A 21,924-nucleotide genomic window follows, 5' to 3' on the forward strand; every position below is an offset into this window, starting at 1 on the left:
AACAACCAAAATAGTCCTAATGCAAGACAATAAAGCAGAAATCCACTCTCCCTTGTTATTGCTACTTTCTTTGCACCAGTTACATCGCGGTACTTCTCTTCCATCTGCCCCAAACATACAAAGAAATATCGAAGGATCTGATCCATTTGTGTTGCCTGAACAAACAAACCCCTTCAAAAACCTCACGACAATTGAACCCACAACCCCCCCCAGATAACGTCATATAAAATGACTGTCACAAAATACATCCTTCCAGTGAGCTTTTTAAATTAAAACGGTCCTTTTTTTCCTTAAATCTCTCACAAACATTTTAAAAATATCTAAAATATTTATTTTCTCTGTGTGTGCATTTTGCAGACTGTTATTTTTATCGCCATCGTTCCTTCTCATTTATGGCTTAAAGAGCTCACTGGTTCTTCTTGTGGCACAGCTTAGGGTGAAAGTACAGCGTCCTGCTGCGGTCTCTCTTCACGTTGGCATTCAGGTTCAGTGGGAGAGATGTGTCGGTGCTCGGCTGTCAGAGGGCAACTTCTGTGAACACAGCCCTGGTCACCTCCTTGTACTCTGAACTAAAAATCCTACAGAACTTCATGCCTCAGGAGTAGCACTGAGTGAATATATTCTATCAAATAAGTCTTATTGACTCCTCATGCTAAAACCTGTGACCTCTTTTATTTGAATGATTCGGTAAGCAAGATTTTATCTGTATGAATGTTTTCAGAAGGAAAAATACTATGCATGCCAGCACACTCAAAGATTCACAGGAGAGCGCGAGCCAGAAATGTTACTCACAAACACTCCTTTTTATCCTGCCCTCTTCTTACAGACACAAAAAAATATTTGCAGATATATAAACAGCTTATGTTACTGAGATCTACCTATGAAAGGAAAAACTGCAGAACGGAACCAAACTATGTAATGAAACCAAGGCAAGTAACTTTACATGAAAATCAATGAGCCACTGGCTAACTGACTATTCTGGAGGATAACTGAAAACAAAAATCCACAAGAAGTTGTTACTTTCAAGGAAAAATAAAAGATCAAATTAATCAAGAGAATGTCCAGTTTCCTTTTTAAAATTTTTAAATGCTTGCATCCCTGTTCATCTAGATGAGAAAAATTATCAACGCCAACTAAAGAATGAAGAAAATCAGAGCAAAGAAAGGTGCCTGTAAGAGAACTCGCTGCATCAGCTGAACTGACTTTGGGAAGAGCTAAGATACTGCAGTACTGTGTGTTACACAAACCCCTAAAAGGCAGATACAGAAAGGTAAAAATTCTAAATGTATGTTTAACAGTATTTGTGACTGAACTCTGCAACACTGCATGGCAATGAACTAAATTCATATTTTCTGCTAAACATCTCCAGAAAATGGGGTTTCAGATCCCCAGCAAATGTAAATCAGCAGCATATGTGAAAATTAACTTGGATTTCAATTAGATCTGTGCTGACTCATACCAACGGGTGTATCGTCTATTAAAAATACACAGACAACAAAACTCTCCTTCTCTCCGAGCTGCCTGCTTCCTACAAGATGCAGAGCATTCTCATCATCCACTGACTGCTTTGCAATAAACAGCATTCACCATGCAAATGCACGGAGCTTTAGGGTATTTAGCCAGGATATTTAACCAACAGCAATTTTGGGAGTATCACTTGAGACAAAGGTGCCTGACTTTCTGGAATTGCTGAGCACCTCAGCTGCTGAAAATTGCGCACCTTTAAGATATCACAAAATGGGCATCAGTAATTCCTCATCTCGCTTTTTAAAGTGCTGGCTTTGGTTTTTAGTACTTAAGCATAGTGGCAGTATTCATAGATATTGCCTGTGCCAAGAGATCTGTAGTTTCTTCGGAGCTCACTGGATATGCTGCACTAAGACAGTTTTCCCTCCCATCACCCTGGATTTAGATTTAGTTTTATTTAGATGCACGCACAAGAATTGTTATCTTTCCTCTAGTTGAACCACATCTCTTTTTCTCCTTTCAGAGTTTCTCCAGTCAAATTTTAGCTGCAACTGGGCGTCTGCATGAAGTATTTGGTAGGTTGTTATATATACATATATATTTTAAATGGTTGCATCTGGGAAAGGCATTAATATTTATTGCAGCATTAGAATAAAAATGACTTGGGGGGAGCAAAGAGGAGGGAAGGTTTAGCACTAAATGAAGCTGATTTAGGGGCAACAGGAGAATTACAGAAAGGCTTTATTAATTTTTTTAAATGAGAACCTTTAGCCAGTTTTTGGCCTTAACCTACACATACATCAAAAAAATAAACGCCAGAATTTAAAAAAATTAGCTCATTTTCATGTTTCTTAGCTGGCCTTTGTTCCTTGCTATGGACAGCATTAGCTATGAGTTTAGCAGATAACTCTGATTCCAGCCAAGCAGAGAGAGCATGGCCCAGTCATCTCATAGATCAACATCTAAGGCCGCTGGGGGAAAACCTAAATACTTTTGAATGACTGCCACTAAAAATTCTGGCATTGCTATAGAAAACCTGATTAACTTAATGCACAGACATAAAATTAATTAAGATATAACTATAGACTTATCTTTTTTTTCCTATTGCCTCTCTCATATAGTCAAGCTTTCTACCTACAGAATGATACACTTGAAAGAAGTCTCCAAAATGCCACCTTAAATATAACTCCCTCTTTTAGGATTTAGAGGGAGCTATTTTAAAAGTTACTGCTTCTCCTACTGCAAGTTACCATCATGCCAAGGAGTTAGGCAGATGAATCATTTAAGTGCCCCTTTTTCACTTCACTACAAAGACAGCTGTGTTATCTCAGCTATTTTTCAGCCATACTATGAGCAATCCTATCTGACTTTGTGGGAAAGCAGACCGGGAGCACTCATACAACCCATAATACAGTTGAGAGACAGCAGAACAAATTCCCCTGCAGAGGACTGTCAATGGACAGTGAGAAAGGGTAAGGGCAAAGTAAGTAAGGTCTCGCATCTCTCAAGCTCTTTCCAAAGCAATTGCTGACCCACACTCCCACCTTGTCTGTGTATGCCTATATTATTAGGTTCTGTACCTACCTGAGGCAACTTAAAAATGTGGCTACAACTAGAAAGCATGTTCCACACCTCTGAGAGTGTTTATCCTCCATCTTGGATGACTGAGAAGAACCTTAATCAAATCCTGTTGGAGTCAGAAAAAAAAAAAATCTTTCTTGTGGCTTCAACAGGACTAGACAGAAGCCCTAAAGAGCAGTCCCACATGCAACAGAAGGTGTAGTTTAAAAAAAAAAAAAAAAAAAATCCATTAATGTTTTTTTTAAACTCTGCCTCAAGACCTGGGACTGATTAGTCTCACCACATGGAACCACAGAAATAGATAATATGCTTTGTGCTTTTACAGTGTCATTCTATGGGACTTAAACTTCAATTAATTCTGCCTCACAAAACCCCTCTGCAGCAGGTGGTGTAACTCACCATTTTACAGGCAAAGATGCCAGGGCCTGGAAACTGGGAGGGAATTGCTCCCCATCACATCGCAGGTCTGTCACAGAGGTGGGACTAGGACTCATGATCTCCTGACTCCTGGTTCTACATCTTAACTAACCTTCCTATCCACCTTTTGTGCTTTCTTAAAACACAGGTACAGAATCAAGAGAGATAATATTGTTTTTATCTTCTGAGCAGCCTCTGGATACTCTTCGAAAATATCCCCTGTAAAGCAACTACTGAGATAATCCTGTGTTGTTTGGGTTACTGTAGAATTTGGATTCATGGCCTCAGTCATTTTTTGGCATGAGAACATGCCTACCACCTAGTATGATTATGTTCACCAGCAAATCCTACGATGCTACAACGTAATGAAAATATAAAGATATGGTGGCCTTCTGCTTAAATAATTAAAGTGCTTCCAAAAAGTCACAAAGTGAACAAACAAAAACTAGAACCTGTTGTTATGAATATCTTTGCTCCAGTTAAACAATATTAAGATTAAATATACTATGAACTGCAAAAGTATCATTACCGGCAAGGGCCTAACTCCAACTCCATCAAAGCTAGGAAATTCTGGGATCAGGGTCTCCCATCCTCCCCTCGACTCACCCATGTGTGTCTTGGCATTGCAAACTCTGAGATAAGTGTGGCAAGTAACCCTACCCGATGCCACAGCATGACAAAGTAGAAGGCTTTACTTGAAATTGCGTCCTTTCAAAGGGACTAGGTCAGATTCTGCACATACATGTGAAGGTCAGTGTTTAAAATCAATTAATTGCATTTATTTGATATCATCATCTTGATTTTAATGAATACCATGGTAGAAGACTTCTTTATAATCTGAATATTTATCTCTGGAGTAATTTCTTTCTATTATGTCAGTATGTATTATTAGGGAGCTGATGAGAAAATTTCCTGCTCTTTTCCAGCAGTTATAGTCAATGTGGGATCAGGCATTGCACAAAGGCATTCTAAATGAACACACAACTTAGACTGTGTGAGATATGAGTGAGGTTATTACAATAATCCAGAGTATTTATATGATACTCCACAAACAGCAGCTAATTAATCTTCACAAAACTCCTGTGCATAAAGTGTGAACCCAGTTTAACAAATGTGAAAACCAACATATGTAGGTCAAAAGACTTTTCTGAGTTTGTCAGAGATTTACTGTGAGAGAAGGGAGCAGGAGTCAGGTGATACGAGGTCCCAAGCCTAGGCCAGGAGAAGAGAAGTTGGCTGTTCACTTGTCACTTGTTTTTTAATAGAAAGACTCCAGCTGCACCAAAAACCACACATGAGCATTATGCCTGCTACTCCTGCCCCCAACAACATCCTCGCTTCCTGACGGAAAAACGAGAAGCACTTCTCTACCCTCTTGCCTTAATTCAAAGTAATTCCTTCAGTTATGGGACCAGCAATCCGGTTAGACTTCTCTACAGCTCCACGCTTCTGCACACAGAGGACAACCAGACTGTGCAAGAGAATTGCTCAGCCTGGCATGAGAGATGAGTTAGATGTATGCAAGCCTAAGGGAGACAGAGTAAGTAATCTTTTGAGGTCCCTTCCTCATAAATGTCTATGATTCTTATCTTTACGCTTCCACCTATACTTTCTGCCACATGCAGGCCCTTACATTGCCATTACATCTTCCTCCTCATCTCACCTCTCTGATTGTCTCTCAAGCTTCTAGGCACTGATCCTGACCCCTTTCTACAGGAATTTTTTTCCTGCGCTCTACATTTCTTTTCCAGCTTTGAAATAGATGCTTGCCAAGGTAAAGTCCACTTCTGCAGAGGTCTAAAGAGCACAGTTCAGGAGTAACTGCACTGATGTTAGCAGAATTGTAATGGCAAAAGTGAAGCCGGCTTCAAGATGTGAGGCTTTTGTGTATTTGTACTTGTTTTATTAATTCAAGGTGGTTTGGACCAAAATCTACAGGACACAAAGATCCTTTGCACTGAGGAGAGTCTAGGTCAGAAGTTTTCTGTTTAGGCCCATCTTTATTATTAAATTAATATTTAATCAATCAATATCAGCATGCTCATTCCAAGATGCTCGCAATGCAAAGCATATGAAGACATGCAGATCAGATAAGTGTAATAGAGAACAGGTGGAATTAGTGCTTTTATTTTAAAAAAGGAGAAAAGCTCAAAAAGGATTTTAAAATGCCACAAGACATTGTATCCCTCAAATAAATTGGAAACATCAGATAATTTTAAGTATCAAAACAATTCAGTTTTCCAAGGCTAACAGTCCAGTATCATTCACCAACATCTACTGTTCAACATCCTGCTTGCTTTCTCCCACACTTAGTCAATCACTCCAATTTAGATTTTAAGTTTAAAGTTTAAGTTTTGATGTGGGACCATTATTTAGGGCCTCTTTTTCTTTGCCTAGCATCAGACCTGAAACACCACCTGGAAACACTATGGGAAGGCAGAAGACTATTAGTATTAAGTGTCTGATTTGTACAGCCTCTGACCCCTTGTAGCACTGAGGTCAGAAAAGCTAACACTAGAGATGGATGTGAAAATGGAACAAAAAAAGGTTAGTGATTCAGCTAAGGCAGGCCGACAGTTTAGACTATCTTAAAAGTCAGCCTTAAAATTAAAGGATGGCAGCACCCATCTTAACACTGCTTGTAATTATGATTTGTTTGCCATGCCAAGAGGTCCTCCTAATCACACTCGGGAAAGGAACACTCTATGCAATGTATTAAAGATGATACAGGACGAAAGTACTGGTATCCTGTATTTCAGGTGGATCAAGAAAGAACATTGCACCTTCAGTCCACAGCGATGGTTGGAGCTGAATTCATGTCTGACTCCCAGTCTCATGCCTTAACCATAGGACAATTCTTCCTCAAATATCCCATTTCTCTGCAGCTGAGAACATCGTATTTCTCTCTGCCCTGTATCTACTGGCTTTTAAGAGCTTAGTTTCCAAACTAATATTAACTGAATGTAAACCTGCAATATGTCATCCAACCCCAAAACATGTCAGTAAACTTGATATTTACATTCTGTACATTTTCTGGCTTCTGCACAATTTCCATCTCTAAAGTAGATTCTGTTCCAGTCTTTCTGAGCAGCAGCAGACACACACATCCACAACTGCAATTCACACTCATTTGGTAAATGCTTATTCTGTCTTGCAAAGTGATCCCATTTTCAAGAAACAAGGGTTGGGGGAGAGTGCACTGCCAGTTATACAGACAGTCATTTCTCGGTGCTGAATGCAGTTATTTGGCATGGCCACATTTGCTAGGAAAAAAAAAATCTCCAAGGAAAACCTCCTTGTTTGTGCACTCTGATGAAAACCTGACACCATTAATGAAAATAATAATTGAACTCTATGGGTTCGAATTGAAAATGAAACACAACACTAACAGCGTGTTTGTAATTGCAATTGTTTTCCAAAAAGTCTTCAGAGGACTCTTTGCAATCTGAACAGTTCCCCTTTTCCTTTGGGTTTTCCTCCTTCCTCCCACACCAAAACTTTCCAGTAACTTAGAAGACAATGGCTAAAAGCTTATTTATACTGTAAGATCCATGTTATTCATGCCATTTGGCACAGGACCAAATGCCATAGCATAATCAAAAGTCAATAGGCAGGGAGGTAATAGAGTAGAGGATTGGGCTGACGGGCTGTTGAAAGGGACGTTCAGATAATATTCCCTGGTTTATTACAGTATCTATGGGCTCCAACTGTGCTAAGCACTGCACAGTCACATTGTGAAATTGTTAGTGGAGAAAAGATACACGAAGGACAGGAGGAAAGGCAGGCTTTTATGCACATTTCACCGATGGAGAAGTCAAGGCACGTAGAAATTAAGTGACTTGCCCCATAGCATAGATCAAGTTGCTCTTCCAGCCAAGAACCACATACCACTCCTGCAAGTCCATGTTTGTGATTTTACTGGTTCTTTTTAATTGTGACAAAAATTTCATAAAGCTCATTGCCTTAGAACATAACACCCGGCTGGATTTTTAAAACACGGCCAAATTCTTCTTCATCACACTCATCTCAGCCTCAGCAGTACACACATGGTTTGGTGCTGGACTATATCACACAAACAGGCCTGCTGATGCTCTGCAATACTGGTTAAGTCTATTCATTCTTTGGTATCACTTTGTCCTTATAACTCTACACAGGTGCAAATTTAACTCAAGTTCTACTTTGCAAAACCTATGGATCCCAGAAAAGGCTTACATAGGTGTTAAATGAGCACAGAATCCGATCCCCATTCATTTTTGTTCCATACTCAGAGAAACCGAGAAACCTACGATTCCTGTATCTTTTGACTCGTCTATTCTCTTACCCCATCGCTCTCAAAAAATATCTGTCTATTGAGCCATGCTAGGCTGAACAGTGAGCACCAATTACACCAATGGCCTTTTTGCTGCTGATGGGTCTGCTGGTTTTTACTATTTCTGCCAGATGGCAGAGGCCAGCACATAAAAACTCTCTACCCTGCAGTTAATGCAGAACTTGGTAATAACTTTCGTGTGACTCCAAGGGATCAGAAAGTTGCGCTGATGCAAACGTTAGAGACGGAACCAAGGTTAGGCACCTATTTTACACCTGCCAGAGTGGATATCACTCAGCTGAAAGCTCTCACTCATTTATGAAGGCAAGAGTATTGCCTGTCCCTAAACTGTTTTTGTATAGAATGAACATGCATTCATTTGCTAAAAAGGCAAATTTACATCCCAGCAACTTGGGTCCATACACATTTTGCCTACTCTCTTTTCTGAGGTCTATTCAGTTGGTAGATTTGCACCTATTGTACTTCTGGGTCTAGTCACAGATGACCTTGAATCTGAACATTGGTGTAACATTATATTCCTATGACAGATTTATAGATTGGCAGATAGGGGTGCATTCAGTGCATTCCTTCCCTAAGACAGGACAGCATCCAATGTTTGTTAGCATCATTAAACTAAAACTGACTTTTCACCTGCTCCCATACCATATGCAGCTGCAAATTTTTAAATTAAACTATGAAGCCATGCATAAATTTACATATATTACAGACTAGCCTCTCCATTTAACATGCAAATGTACTCCAATGTTTCAGAACACCTTCTGTCGCTAATTAATTTGCTGAATTATAATTAGACTAATCCTGCATAATTAATAAGCACAGATTTTTTTTTAATTTCTAAGCAGCTTGATGAGATCATTCACTTCCTTCTATAAACTGCTAAGTAACTGTTAAAAAAAATCTGGAAAGAACATATGTGAAAAGGTATGTTTGATGTCGCATACAAATTTAAACTAGCGGGCGAGCTTCAAGAAAGTCAAGATTAATATAGGTATACGGTTGAAGCAAAGAGACCGTCAACGCATTATTTTCAGGGGCAAGGACCAAGATCTTCTGTCTATTTTATTCCTTTTGCTTTTACCCATCGGACCTTCCAAGATCATAGACTGAGACAGAAAAGGATTACAGAACCGTATGTAGCATTAGGAGATGTTATGATATTAACACACCGTTGTATATCAAAACACTCTCCCTGTACATGCTGTGTGTGGATAAGCTCCTTTGATGGTATTTGGAATTGTTTTCATTTCGGCTGCCAAAACCAACGGAGATCATTCTAGTGAAACAATTAAGTGCTATTAGCACTGGATTCATTCTCTAATGATTAAAATGAAGGGTCTTGCTTTAATGTTGAAGAGCTTGGATTCAGAGAAATATGCATACCAATACATTTTTTAAAATGTGCAGTGTTACAGGCTGTAGACTAGGGAGTCTACTCCTGATGCACAAAGCAGCCCTTGTGCATGAAACAGCCAAGTCCTAAGATCTCACCCAGCAATTTAATCGTGCAAAGAAAGAGGGAAAGAGCATCCAGAATATCACAGGATATTTTGCAAACAAGAATGCAAACAATAACATGAGTGTATTACATTTATAAACTTCTACACACACTGTCTGTAATCTCATTTGCTAATTACTGTATTTATTTATATACTTTTTGATGTATATTTCAGCTCTATTGCTAACATCCTTGTTTAGTCTTCACTTCAATCTTTCTCAAATGCAGCACCCACCAATATCACTGGGTGTTTGCTTCAATTGAGAGTAAGCAAAATCTGGAACAAGACCTCACAATTCAACCCAAACAAAGGAAGCAAGAAGAAAAAAATGAATTCCTATACTAGGAGATTGCTGAACCACTGAAAGCCTTCAAGTGTGGCTTGTCTACTACAAACAATATATATAAAATACTTAGCAGACACTTCTGCCTGAAGTCTCTGTTGTTTTTTTATTAATTTGGACAAGTGCCCTTCTTCAAATAAATATATTGTTTAAGTTGACTTGGGTTCTGTATATCCATGCATAAATAGAAAATGTAAAAGGGACCCAGCTTACACAGGACAGGTTCTCGGCACTGTACGCTAACCAAGCCACTTTCTAGTATTTCCTACTGGACAGTCAATGGGAAATCACTTTGTTTTTTAAAGAAAGCAAAAGCAACAACTTTTTTGCCCAAGGAAGAGTGGAAATTATCCTGCTGTGCTTTAACTCTTTGTAGACCTCCTCAGAAAAGATAGGTGCTTGTGAATGGCACATGTTTAACAAAGACCTCTCTTTAGGATAAGAAACACCATCTCAAAATTAAAAATACAGAAGAATTGCACACTTGGAATCCTGACCACTCACAAAGCATAGCAATACCAGGAGACCTATTCGTTGCAGCACATTACCATGGGATGAAAGGACTCCAAACACGGAATAGCTCTTATAACAATTCTGTGTAACATACCTACAGACAGCCCCAATATACATTGTTTTCCTAATAGCCACTGAACATATCACCAGATGACAAGGGAACCTAAGAGGAACAAAATGAGTAATATAAACAGAAAACATCCTTCTGTCTCATACATCTCTATTTCTTGTCTTCCTATGCCACAGTTCAGCAGAAAGAAAAGATGTAATGAGTTTAAAAAAAAAAAAAAATACAGGACTGGGTCTGTATTTTTCCTCTCCTCGTTTCTGCCTGCACCTCATTTTGAACCACGGATGAATTGGCCCAAAGATATATAGGTCACATGGCTGAGGCAGAAATAGAATCTGCATCTCCAGAGCCACAGTGCTGGGTACATGAGCGAGTCACTGAAATTATTTAAAGCTCTTCTTCTTTTGTCAGAATGAGATACTTTGCAGCCACAGCATATGGCCAAAACCAAATGTCAGCATCCACATCTTTCAGAAGATTTCTGATGTCCAGGGCTTCCTACCATTTCGCAATTCTTTGACCATGGAATTTGCCAATACTGATATGCTTTTGCACTTGTTGTTTCTACTCCTGAAAAAAGATCACATATGTGCATGTATGCCTATGTAGAGAGAGATAATTTTGCTTTAAAGAGAAAAATTCTGAACTCTGAAACCCACCTTTTTCTATGTTTTAGCATAGCACCTCCTCAGAAATCAACTAATTTTCTAAAGGAAAAGAGTTAACATTTTAGACATATATGCACCATCTTGTATTTATGAGGAATATGAAAATTTCTAGTGTGCAGCAAATTAATACATTTAAAATGATTCCACCTTTCACAGCAAACATTTCATTCATCTCTGCTTACTAGCCTCCAAATTTAATTAACCTTTTCAGTACCCTTTGATGTAGCACATATGTGCCAGAGGCCAAAAAAGAAGCAACATTTTGGGGTATGAACTCTGTTAATTGGCAATGGGTGAGCCTCAAATAAGACAGCAGTTTAATTTGAAGAACCACCCCACAGTGTCTTTCCAGGACCTTAATACGGGGCTGCAGTGAAAGTGCAGGGTGGTGGTGAGCAGGACACGGGCAAATCTACTTCCCTTCACTTTAGTATCTCTGCGGGGGTTGACACTCAAGGGGACTTGACTTTGCCTGTTTTGACTCCTCAGTTATTTCAGGGCAACTGTCTTACCTAAGAAGTTATGATGATTATGAAGATACACAGCAAGATAAGATATGTTTTCAGTGGGCTCAGTATGAAGCCCTTTAGAAAAAACACTGTATTAAGTCACACTGTACTAAAAACTCTGTACTGAGCTGCACACCTCCGGAATCCAATGGGTCCAAACACCGGCATGCAATTTCTCTGGGCTCACAATTCAAAACCGTGACTATACATGCACACCCCACACACAAGCTCAAAGCACAGGCTTCATGCAAGAAGAGCCACTTGGTGCAACTGCACACAGCGTCAAGCCTCAGTGTTCAACAGCAGCCTGGATTTTCATGAAATATATCACAAAAGCCATGCTCCTTTAAAGAGTCTTAGATTGGGCACCCAGAAATCAAGACAAGGTAAAATTCAAACACTTGGGCAATCAGTTCGCTATAAACTCATGGCTGCAGCAAGTTATTTTGCCTCTGGCAAATACTTTATGCTACAGAAGAAATTGCTTCTCTTCACTCCATCCCTCTCTCTCTCACATGCGCATACACAGACGCACCCCAAGTTGACTGTGCAGTGATGTTAACAGGAGAGGAAAATTGCTTCCTGACCTTTCCAGTGATCAATTTACACCCTGAAGCATGAGATTGGTTTCATTTTCGTGTGTATATGTAATACCTATTCCCACATCACTTCAGACAATGCAAAATTTGCCGTTCACTTGAGCGGGTGCACATGTTCAGATCTGGTTTTAGCGGTGGCCTCCTTCAAGGCACCTATCTGCTAAGTGAGCTATTCCTTTTGCACAGCGATCGGTGCCCATGCTTTTGTGGTGAAGGTCATACTTTTGATTTCCCCCTTGATCACTACAGCATCTCTCTGTGTATATTCATAAAGTTGTTAGAGAGCTTTGTGTTCAGCTACAGAGCCCGAACCCTCTGGCTAGAGCAAAATACATTCCCGGGGCTTCTGTAAGAGATCCTAAGTTAACACTTCGTAATTTCAGCTCCCGACCTTCCACCTAGTGAAAGCAAACAAGGCTTGTAAAACGTACCAAACGCAAAAAGCAAATATCTGATTACTGGGCCTCTTCACATGCCAGATACAGACCTGGCTTTGGACTGCATGCCCTTGAGGGGAATTGCAGGAGGCTGCAGAACGTGGACAGTCTGGGACCAGCTCTTGACTGACCAAACTTTCTATCCCTCCATCCAGCTTCTGATCACATGACTCAAGCCAATAATTAATAAATACCCTGTGTAACCAATAGCTTCCTATGCCTGACCGGCGTGGTCATTCACACACTGGGTTGTTTGTACTTGTTTTTAATCTCATTATGGTAAGACTTCTGCAATGCTCTGCTTTAGGAGTAGACTAATGAGCTTGTGTGAGGGCTCCAGATGTTTCCAAACGCAGCGACTATGACCTGTATTCTTCATTCACTTCAAATTCTAATATTCTTCCCTGATTTGTGGAGATCATAGGGACAGATTCAACTTGATGCTTAAGGAGACATTGCAAAAGCCAGATATGAGGCTCTTTCAAGAGTTTGGCAGTGTTAAAGCTGGATACAAACCCCATACTTAACTGACTTTGAAAGACTTCTCAGGAAGAAAATCCAATCCGCTTTATCTCTTGGAGACGTACAACATATTTTTATGCATACGTATTACATGTTTTATATGCTCCAACTGCAGGCATACACACATCCATGCAGAGCATAGATTTTAAGCCGACAGTTGGCTTATTGATTGGAAAATGTTCATGTTCTGATACTTTAAATCACAAGGTATCGTTCCAGATGCATCATCATAATGTGCTTTCTACTGAAAAAAGTCTCTTGGCAGTTGCCAACTTTAGGACTTCCTGCCCATGTCCCTGGTGCACCAAGAGGCTGATGTGTGCAGTGAATTTTGAATTTTTTCCTTCTCAAGTTCTCCTGCAGTCATAATTTCTGAAGAAAAGTTTTAGAGTGCATGCAACATTTGCTGAATGTTTTTTTCATTTATTTAATCCAGATGTTTGCATTTTAAATAATTGAAAAGCTGCTATGGTAAATAGACATCAAGGGAGGCTAATGGGAGTAGCACTGTCATTAGAAAGAACTTGCATGATGAGACATTAGACTAAGGAGTCAGTCCCTACAGTGTCAGGACAGGTTATAGGAATGAAGGCATGTAGCTTGTTGAAAAACATTACACATCAATGCAAGACCATCCATGACACTTAAAGAGACTGCTGAGCAAGGTTTAACACAAATTACACAGAACTTGTAATGAAAAGTACACTGTGAGCTTTCTCATTATAAAAGCTTATATTTCTTCATATGGTTTGATTTAGTTGCACACAAAAATAAAATTAAAAAAAAAATTAAAAGGGATTATTTCCACTTCTCCACTTTGTAGACCCATTCACTAAGCTCATTTAACAGCAAGGGTGGTTTCTGAAGGTCCCTAATGGAGTACTGGAGTTGCTGCATAACTTTATTGTAAGTAGGGTTGTTTTGATTTAAGATTTTGAGACTGACAGTGCAATTTTCAGTCTGAGGGTACCTTCTTAAAGCACTGCGAATTTGCAGCTTGACTGTTCAGCTGTCCTAATTTGTTAAACTCTTGTTCCATCTTAATTTGAACCTCCTAAAAATCAGCCTTAACCTCACTTAAGTCAAGGCAGCTCAAATGGAAGTAAGATTATATGCAGGCTTGCAGTAGCTTTGTTAAACTGATTTTTTAAAATCACTTCTTAAATTACAGTCCTAAAACTGAGGATGGTGACCAGTCTTGTGATCGCTGAACTTTCTCGGATTCCTTCCAGTTATTTTCCCTAAAATTTTTATAAAATACTTGCAGCCATATCTCAGCTGTGTAAACCAACACAGAGTTGTTACACAGTTATAATGATTTGAACCAGGTAAAGATTTGCTCCATGGAAGTCAGCTACCATATATTCCCTCCCCCCTCATGGCACAACTGTGTTTTCCCCCAATGTGCAAAAAGATCGTAATGGCTCCACATCGTGATGTAATCCCTTGTAAAGGCTCCTTTGGAGCTGTTAAGAAGTATCTACTGAAATATCTATGGAACAGTTATTTTACAGGAGTTATGGTCCACTGGGCCCCAAATCCATCTTTTGTAAGGAGCTGTCAGGAGAGAAGAACGTGCTCCATAAAAGACCAGAAGATTTCCAAAGATGTTTTTCTCTACCAAGAAAATTAACTTTGCAAAGTTTCTTCATGCATAAATGTATAATTACATCTCTGATGAATGCTATGAAGTTGAATAGCATCCGATAAACCGTTCTGACTTGGGTTTCCACTGTGACCGCCAGCATATGCTTCTTAAAGGGCCTGTATATGAACTGTGCATCATTGTTTCAATAACACAATTACAGTAACATTTGCCGTGTAAATTCTTATGGCGAAAAATTAAGTTTAATACTGAAATTTAGGGTTAAGCGACTTTACATAGCTTACAGACACTAATTTCAGCAAAATGTGTTTTCCTGGGCACCCAGAAGAAAAATGTTGCATCTCTTTCTAGAAGATCAGGATTTACTACAGAGATCAGCTAGAAGACTTGCACATCTTAATATACATGCTAAAAAGATGTGCCATAGCTTTGAAGCTCTTGGGGTTTAAATCTACTAATCACACTCATAAGGAATCATCAAACCAATGAATGTCAAGGCAGAAACTCTGATCTCTGCCAGGACACTTAGAGAGTTTTAGATGATTAATCAGTTGCTCTAATAATAGATCCCTCCCTTCTCTACTCCCCCTTTCCCTCTCCTCTCTGCCTTCCAAAAAAAAAAAAAAAAAAAAAAAAAATTAGTCAACAATTTTAGTTTAAATTCTGGTTTTGCAATAATTCAGTGAATGCCAACATAATTTTTTGTTGCTTAATTAGACTACCAATTTGGAGAACAGCTTAGGAAAACATTCACTATAATTCTCGAAGTGAGGCATTAGAAACCATTTAATCTGTCCTATGTAATTACTTTGTCCTTATCTATTAGTAAGTAAAATAGTAGGGGGAAAGCGTCTTTTACACACAACAGAGAGTTTCTTTCTAATAAAAAAAGACTGCTCTTTTTTTTTTTACTTATTGAGTAAGCTTATATTCCTGAGCACCTGAGCAAAAATAATAGTGCAGTTATTATGTTTGGCAATGTTTTTACTTTAGCATAGAAAATGACAAAACTTTGAAAAAAGTGAAATTGTTTTTCTAAAGGGCTTTTCCTCTACCATTCTCTGCCACGGTTTGGTTTGGCTCAGCATGACTATGAATACCATTGTAAGAGGCTAGACTGGCAAGCTGAGCTGGCTAACAGTTGGGGACTTGTGAACATCTTTCCCTCTTAATGACAGAAATTATTTTTACTAAGAGACTATCCAAAACATTTAAAGAGGGATCAGGGCCTCACTGTCCCAGCAGTTATAAAAGACCAGGAGACAGAACAGTCCCTTTCCTGAGCCTCTAGGGATCTAACAATGAGGGGAAATTGGTTCCAATACCTTGCTTCGATCCAACAAAAGTTTTTGTTTTACAAAAAAATATTCCCATCTCAGAGCATTTGCAGCTCAGTCGTTAGAGCCTGCAGCTGAAATCAGAAGTTCTAAGTGAAGCTGACTATAAGTTGTTATTCAAAAACAAAACTCTCCTGTTTAATAAACTCTCCTGGTTTCTTAGAACCAATCCTCTCACCATGAGCATTTTGTTCCTTTTTTGGGTGGGAGGGTGGTTTTCATTTTCCTACAGCATCCTGTAGGGAACTCCCTGTTTGGTCTAAACTTTGGGCTAATGTTGCAAACTCTGCCTGTCGCAGCCTTAATGTGAATCTACCCATTTAATTAGCATCCCCAGCGGTAGTTAATATTGTTTTTGTAATAGCTGTTTACAAGAACAAATCCAACTCTGACAAACAGTACCACCCCAGCTTAATTTCAAGCAGTCTTACTTGAAGTTAGCAGGAATTCTTTGATCACTGAAGTAAGACTTAATATTCTACTGTAGCCAGGGTTGTGTGAGTTCCGATATCTGCGAGCTCCAGTGCATATGCCCTGCAAACATAACGATCACCCCAAACTTTGCTCTACATTATGTTATCCCCTATGAATCACAGGAAAAGAATAGATCTGACCATAAAAGAGTAGCACTTGGAAGAAAGTAGGATGGCATTTATGATTCAGAGCTTTTGTAATAGGAATTTGTTTGATAATCCTGGAGATCAAGGATTTGTAAACATCCTAAAGATCATCACAGCACAGTTCAAAGCTATGCATACTTCCCAGACTTACACGGTCCAGCAATCCTCAGTACCTCCTCGGGGACAGTCAAGAACACAGCCTGTTACTATACTTTCATGTGCATTCTCATGGTCAGATAGATAGTACCCACTAATACGCACCAAGCCTTGCCCTCCTTGGCCTAGTTGAACTTCTCAACAGACAGAAAATGATTGTACAACGGGGGAAGTCTGAGACAAAACTCTCAGGCAAAAGGTACTTGAAAAGAGATGAGTAACAACAATTGCATTCACTAGAGACTGAGAATTGCTACCTAAGGGGTGAAATGGTCCAGTCTGCAGAGTATTCTTGATTATGTAACACCAATAGATGCATGAGAGTGCGTATTTTTTTTTTAGGTCATATGACAGAAGACTATATACATATGTGAGCAAAAAAAGCGGTGATTGCTCATACAAGCGCTGAACCATGCTCCACTTACAACTGTTTATCATGAGCGTAATGAGCTCAGAACTTTCCTTTAATTTACAGTTCAAACTCAAGACCTGAGAAAGTTGGGCTTCCAGGAGATCGCAGTGTACTTGAAATCTCAAAACTAAGTAATGGTAAGGATTTCTTCCAAAAAGTACTCCTACTGCCATTAACACACACACAGGAAAAGCTGCTGTAGTACTTGGCATCCACCAGCATTTCACGTGTACCTCAGAGCTAAGCACAGGCTAGCCAAGGTTTGCAGAAGTGCCCAGTGATTCTATATTGAGTGCCCAGTTTGAGACATCTTCAGAGGAGCCTAATTTTTTCCAAGTACTGATGACCGGCCTCTTCAGTGTCTTAAATTTAAGATCCAACATTTCCAGACACTTTTACCCCATATTTTTGTGGCTGTTACCAGAAGAGTTCATTTTATTACTCAAAGACACTGAATTTTTGTGTGTGTGTGTATGCAAAGAGAGAGGCTTAGAGGGTTAAGAGATATAAATCACTTCAAATTGCTACTGTAATAAATGTGGACAAAAGAATAAAATTTGTCACCAACCTAATATTACCATCAATGTTTTGTCTAGCTACATTCCTTCCAATTTAAAAACAGTTCAATACCCCTTTTACCTTCAAGTAGCAGCACTTAATAAACAGTGATGGATGCTTTTTATTCCCTTTCCCCCCTTCCTCCTATTCCAGGCTTTCCTATGTCTTTTACAAGGGGATTGTTTAGCTTGGGGGAAATGTAGATCCTCCATCTTTCTTGCATTGACATGCATCCCTCAAGGAATGACGACCATATTTAATTCATAACCCCCGTTGGCTACACAAACATACAACTTCCCATCAATTAGGCAACACAGAGATGCTGTTAAAAATCAATGAGCTTATTATTAAATATATTTTCTTTTCATGTAACAATAATAGTTACTGCTTCTCCATTGTTATAGCTGTAATAGCAACTGGTTAAGCAGCTCTAAAAAAAGGGGGCTGATTGCTTTTTGATCAGCCGGTGTAATATCAGAGTATCAGAACAACGTTGTCCTTGCTGTACTTCTTGACACAGATGCTGAAGGATAAAGGTGACAAAAAGTGACCAAATGGATGCTTCTTGAATAAAATCATCTAGTATGAGTGGAACACAGCAGTTACTGAATATTTACCTGATTTTCATAGCCATACACAGAGATTCATAGAAGTACAGGGCACCGAACATCCATCACACACCAGACCCATCAAAACACAGATAGGCTCATATTTGTGTTTTCACTGTGGTGTGTTTATTAGAAATTATTTGGATATTTTGACACATGCCACTACTGAGGGAGCTCCCTGCCTACAACAGAGATGTAAAGTCTGTGCCAGCTCATGCAAAGGTTAAAAAAAATTCCACACAGACACACACAAAAACCCACAGTGCACAGATTTTGGCAAGTACATCATATGCTGTCTGGCCACAGCTGATCTGAAGCGAGTCCCCTGTAATTATGGGAGAAGGTGGAACAGGTTTCCTGCTAATTGGAAAATTCTGCAAATGGCACCACTGAAGTAAATTGACAGTCGTTAGAATATTAGCAAAATGAGGGAACTGATTAGGAAAAAGCTCAGATGTGGACTTTTTTTTTTTTTTTTTTTTAAATAGTGCCTGAATCTACCAACAAATTGATAACAAAAGCTGAACTTACCAATAACAGCTGTTATTTGACCTGGAAGCAAATATACTTCTGCATATATGCATACACCCATGCATAGGTACTACATACATATACCCACACACACGCGTATAAATGTATTAAGCACATAAACACACCCATACACATATTATTCCTGTCACACTTCTCACATTAAGACAGACACACAGAATGTTTGTTAACTTTTTAGAAAATACATATTTTCCCAAAATATTTACATGCAGTAGGGGAGAAAAGCTGCATTTAAGAATACCATCAAGAGGCATGTTCTAATGAAACTGTACTCACTTTATCCTTCAAACAAATCTTGCAAGATATTTGTTTACATCCTTAAATCTTTAAGTGATTTGTTCCTAGGGGAAGCTGGATTTCTATTGTAAATTTGTTCTTGATTGACTGCTGTTGAGAATTCTAGTAGCAACTTCTCTTCGTGTTTTAAACTGTACAGGAAGCACAAAGTGGGATTTGGCCACGACTTTGGCCATCCATCAACACTTCGGTATTTGTATTCATTATTTTTCAGTTACTAAGAGCAAGGGAAAAGCAGACGTGAGGGGAAAAATAAGACATTCTAATTAGAGACACTCCTACAAATACCATCAAATCCACCTCTCTGTAACTTCATTATGAGTCTCATTTCTTTTCCTACACTCCTCTGTTTAGTCTCAAAATAATCTCTGAGGGCCTGATCCTACCACATTGACTTTATTGGGAGCTCTAACTCTCATAATGCTAACAACTTGTTTTGACACAGAATGAGCTCTCTCTGGTCGCTGAGGCCTCTCATTTCCTACCAGCTGCACCAGTGCAAAAAGATGCTCAGTTGGCCATTGGCTTTAAGGGGGGAGAATGTTGCTTGATTTTTATCTTTTTTTACTTTTAAACAAGCTTAGATACTTATTCCCTTTCTCAGAGAGAAGACCAAAAGATGCTAATATAATTTAGCCAAAGATTCCTGAAAGAAATTCCTCCAAAATCCTGTAAAATTTATTAAAAAGTGAGACGCTATCAGTAGATTAGCGATATTTTTTAAACAATCCAATGGAATTATAGAATAAACATACAACTGACTATGAAATCCTATAGACAGTCTAATAAAACTTCAAGTTATCGTTTCAATAAGACCTTTCCTCGTAACAGCTACCACAGAAATTTTTATTACATCTAAACCAATGCAGACTACGCACGTTCGCTATGAATTTGAGATTACTTTATTCATCCCAGTGATACCATAAACCTAATAAAAACTCTAGCCTAGATGATTATATCACACTAAGAACCAAAATAACTACATAGTATGCTCCATGCCTAACACAGTCTAACCTTGAATTGATTTTAAGTATAACATTTTCAGACTTAAGAGATTTCTCTGTAATGTAGCACTTGTTCCTCTTACTTACACATTTATAACATTTTATTTCCTTCTGTGTGATTTTTATTGTAGGTTTGGTGTGTCTTTTATTGTACTTCACTATTTGGGGGGGATGTTCTTATTCCTATATCTTATTCAGTAACAGAAATATTTATACCTAACATACAATTTTACTTAGAAGAATAAAGAACACAAATAGAACTTTAACAAAGAATGAGGGTTTATAGGCCAGATCCTTAGTTAATTTAAATAAGCATGTGTTTGTGGGCATGGGAGAACCTCAGCTGTACCTCCACATCAGACACAATGGCTTTATAGAGCAATTTCAACAGAATAATATTAGATTTTATATCCTGTTAAAAATCTACAGGACTTGCATAGCGTGATTTTTTTCTGTATATTTTTGGTTGATCTGATTAGCAGACAGCCTACTGTTTGTATTTCAAGTATCCACGTTTATTTTCACATATTTATTTAAACAAATCAGGGAGTCAAAATAATGCCAGATCTAGTCTCTTCATAGTGGTCCCTAGATGACAAGAATACACAGCAATTCCCAGTCCTCATGCTATTTTGGCCACTTCAGCATCTAATATCCTGCCCCAAAGCCAATTCAAATCAATGGACTGATTCTTATCAGCTGCTATGGATTTTGGATCATGTGTTTTGGTGCCAAAATTCAGCTAAATATTTTCTACAGGAGCAGATCTGCATGCTCACAGAGGTAGCTTGAAAACCTACATAGAGCAGCATGCAAAACGGAAGCAGAGAGGGTTCCTTTTAAAAAAATACTAAGAGAGAAAGGACATGAATAAAAAGATATTATGGTTCAGTACGTTATTTTCCTTCCTATTGCTGTAGATGTTGAATGTACTGTCCCAGTTTTCAGCCCCCTCAGAAGGAATTCTCCATAGGTTCAAGAGATACAAAGATCTTCAAGATATTTGCTGTCAGTCTTAAGAGTAGGTGGGATTTGACAGCTTTTATAGGAGTAACTAGACTCCACTACACACAAACCAGGTTTTTCTCTCCCACCTTTCCAGGGTTTTTTCAAGTTTTTGCTTCATTTTCCATTTTTGGTGTGCTCCATTTCCTAGTTTTCATTCATCCCGACAATTCCGCTTCATGAAAACAAAAGAAGGGAGGCGGGGGAGAAGGGAAGGGGAGGAGGAGAAATCCTATCCAAAATTAAAAAAAAAAAAAAAAAAAAAAGTCCAACCCAGGCAGTTTGTGCCAAATACAGTTAAGGGTGGTTGGGGAGAGGGGGAGGGAAAAAAAAAATAAATGAAAAAATCAAGTCACTTTCAATCAAGTGTCACACCTTTAAATAGTGGTTAAATCTTTGCATTATGCAGCTCATCCCTTTTACAACATGGGGTTCCCGTAGAGAATTCCCTGTTTACACTGGGAATTCCTCCAGGAGAGCATCAATAAAGCTGAACAGATGTCAGGGTGGAATGCCAGCGGCAGTGGCTGTTGTCAGGGGTGGTGGGGAGAGAGTCAGGAAACAATAAGAGGCGGCATCTGCTGCACAAAGCCCTTGCGTGTGGGTCAGGTTTTGCCAGTGTGTTGAGATTCCACCCTCTCCTTTGTCTGGGCACATTGCCTCTCTTGTTCCTGGATGACAGGGGTTGACACATGTCACCCAACCCTATCAGAAAGGCTATTTGTTTGGCTCTTGCATATGCACCAGTGTTTTTGACCTCCTCTGCTTGGAATACATTGAACAACCCTGGAAGGGGGAGGCGGGGAAACCTGGGGGGGGG

At 39.0% G+C, this 21,924-nt stretch overlaps 1 protein-coding gene across 4 annotated transcripts in view; it reads right to left on the reverse strand.

Annotated features, from left to right (window-relative positions):
• Nucleotides 1–21,924, reverse strand: part of EBF2 (early B-cell factor 2) — a 144,220-nt gene that overhangs the window by 38,342 nt on the left and 83,954 nt on the right. The gene's annotated exons all lie outside the window — the stretch shown is intronic.

The sequence above is a fragment of the Haliaeetus leucocephalus genome, unplaced genomic scaffold (genome assembly GCF_000737465.1).
Source record: "Haliaeetus leucocephalus isolate CR32 unplaced genomic scaffold, Haliaeetus_leucocephalus-4.0 Scaffold162, whole genome shotgun sequence".
Lineage (NCBI taxonomy): Eukaryota > Metazoa > Chordata > Aves > Accipitriformes > Accipitridae > Haliaeetus > Haliaeetus leucocephalus.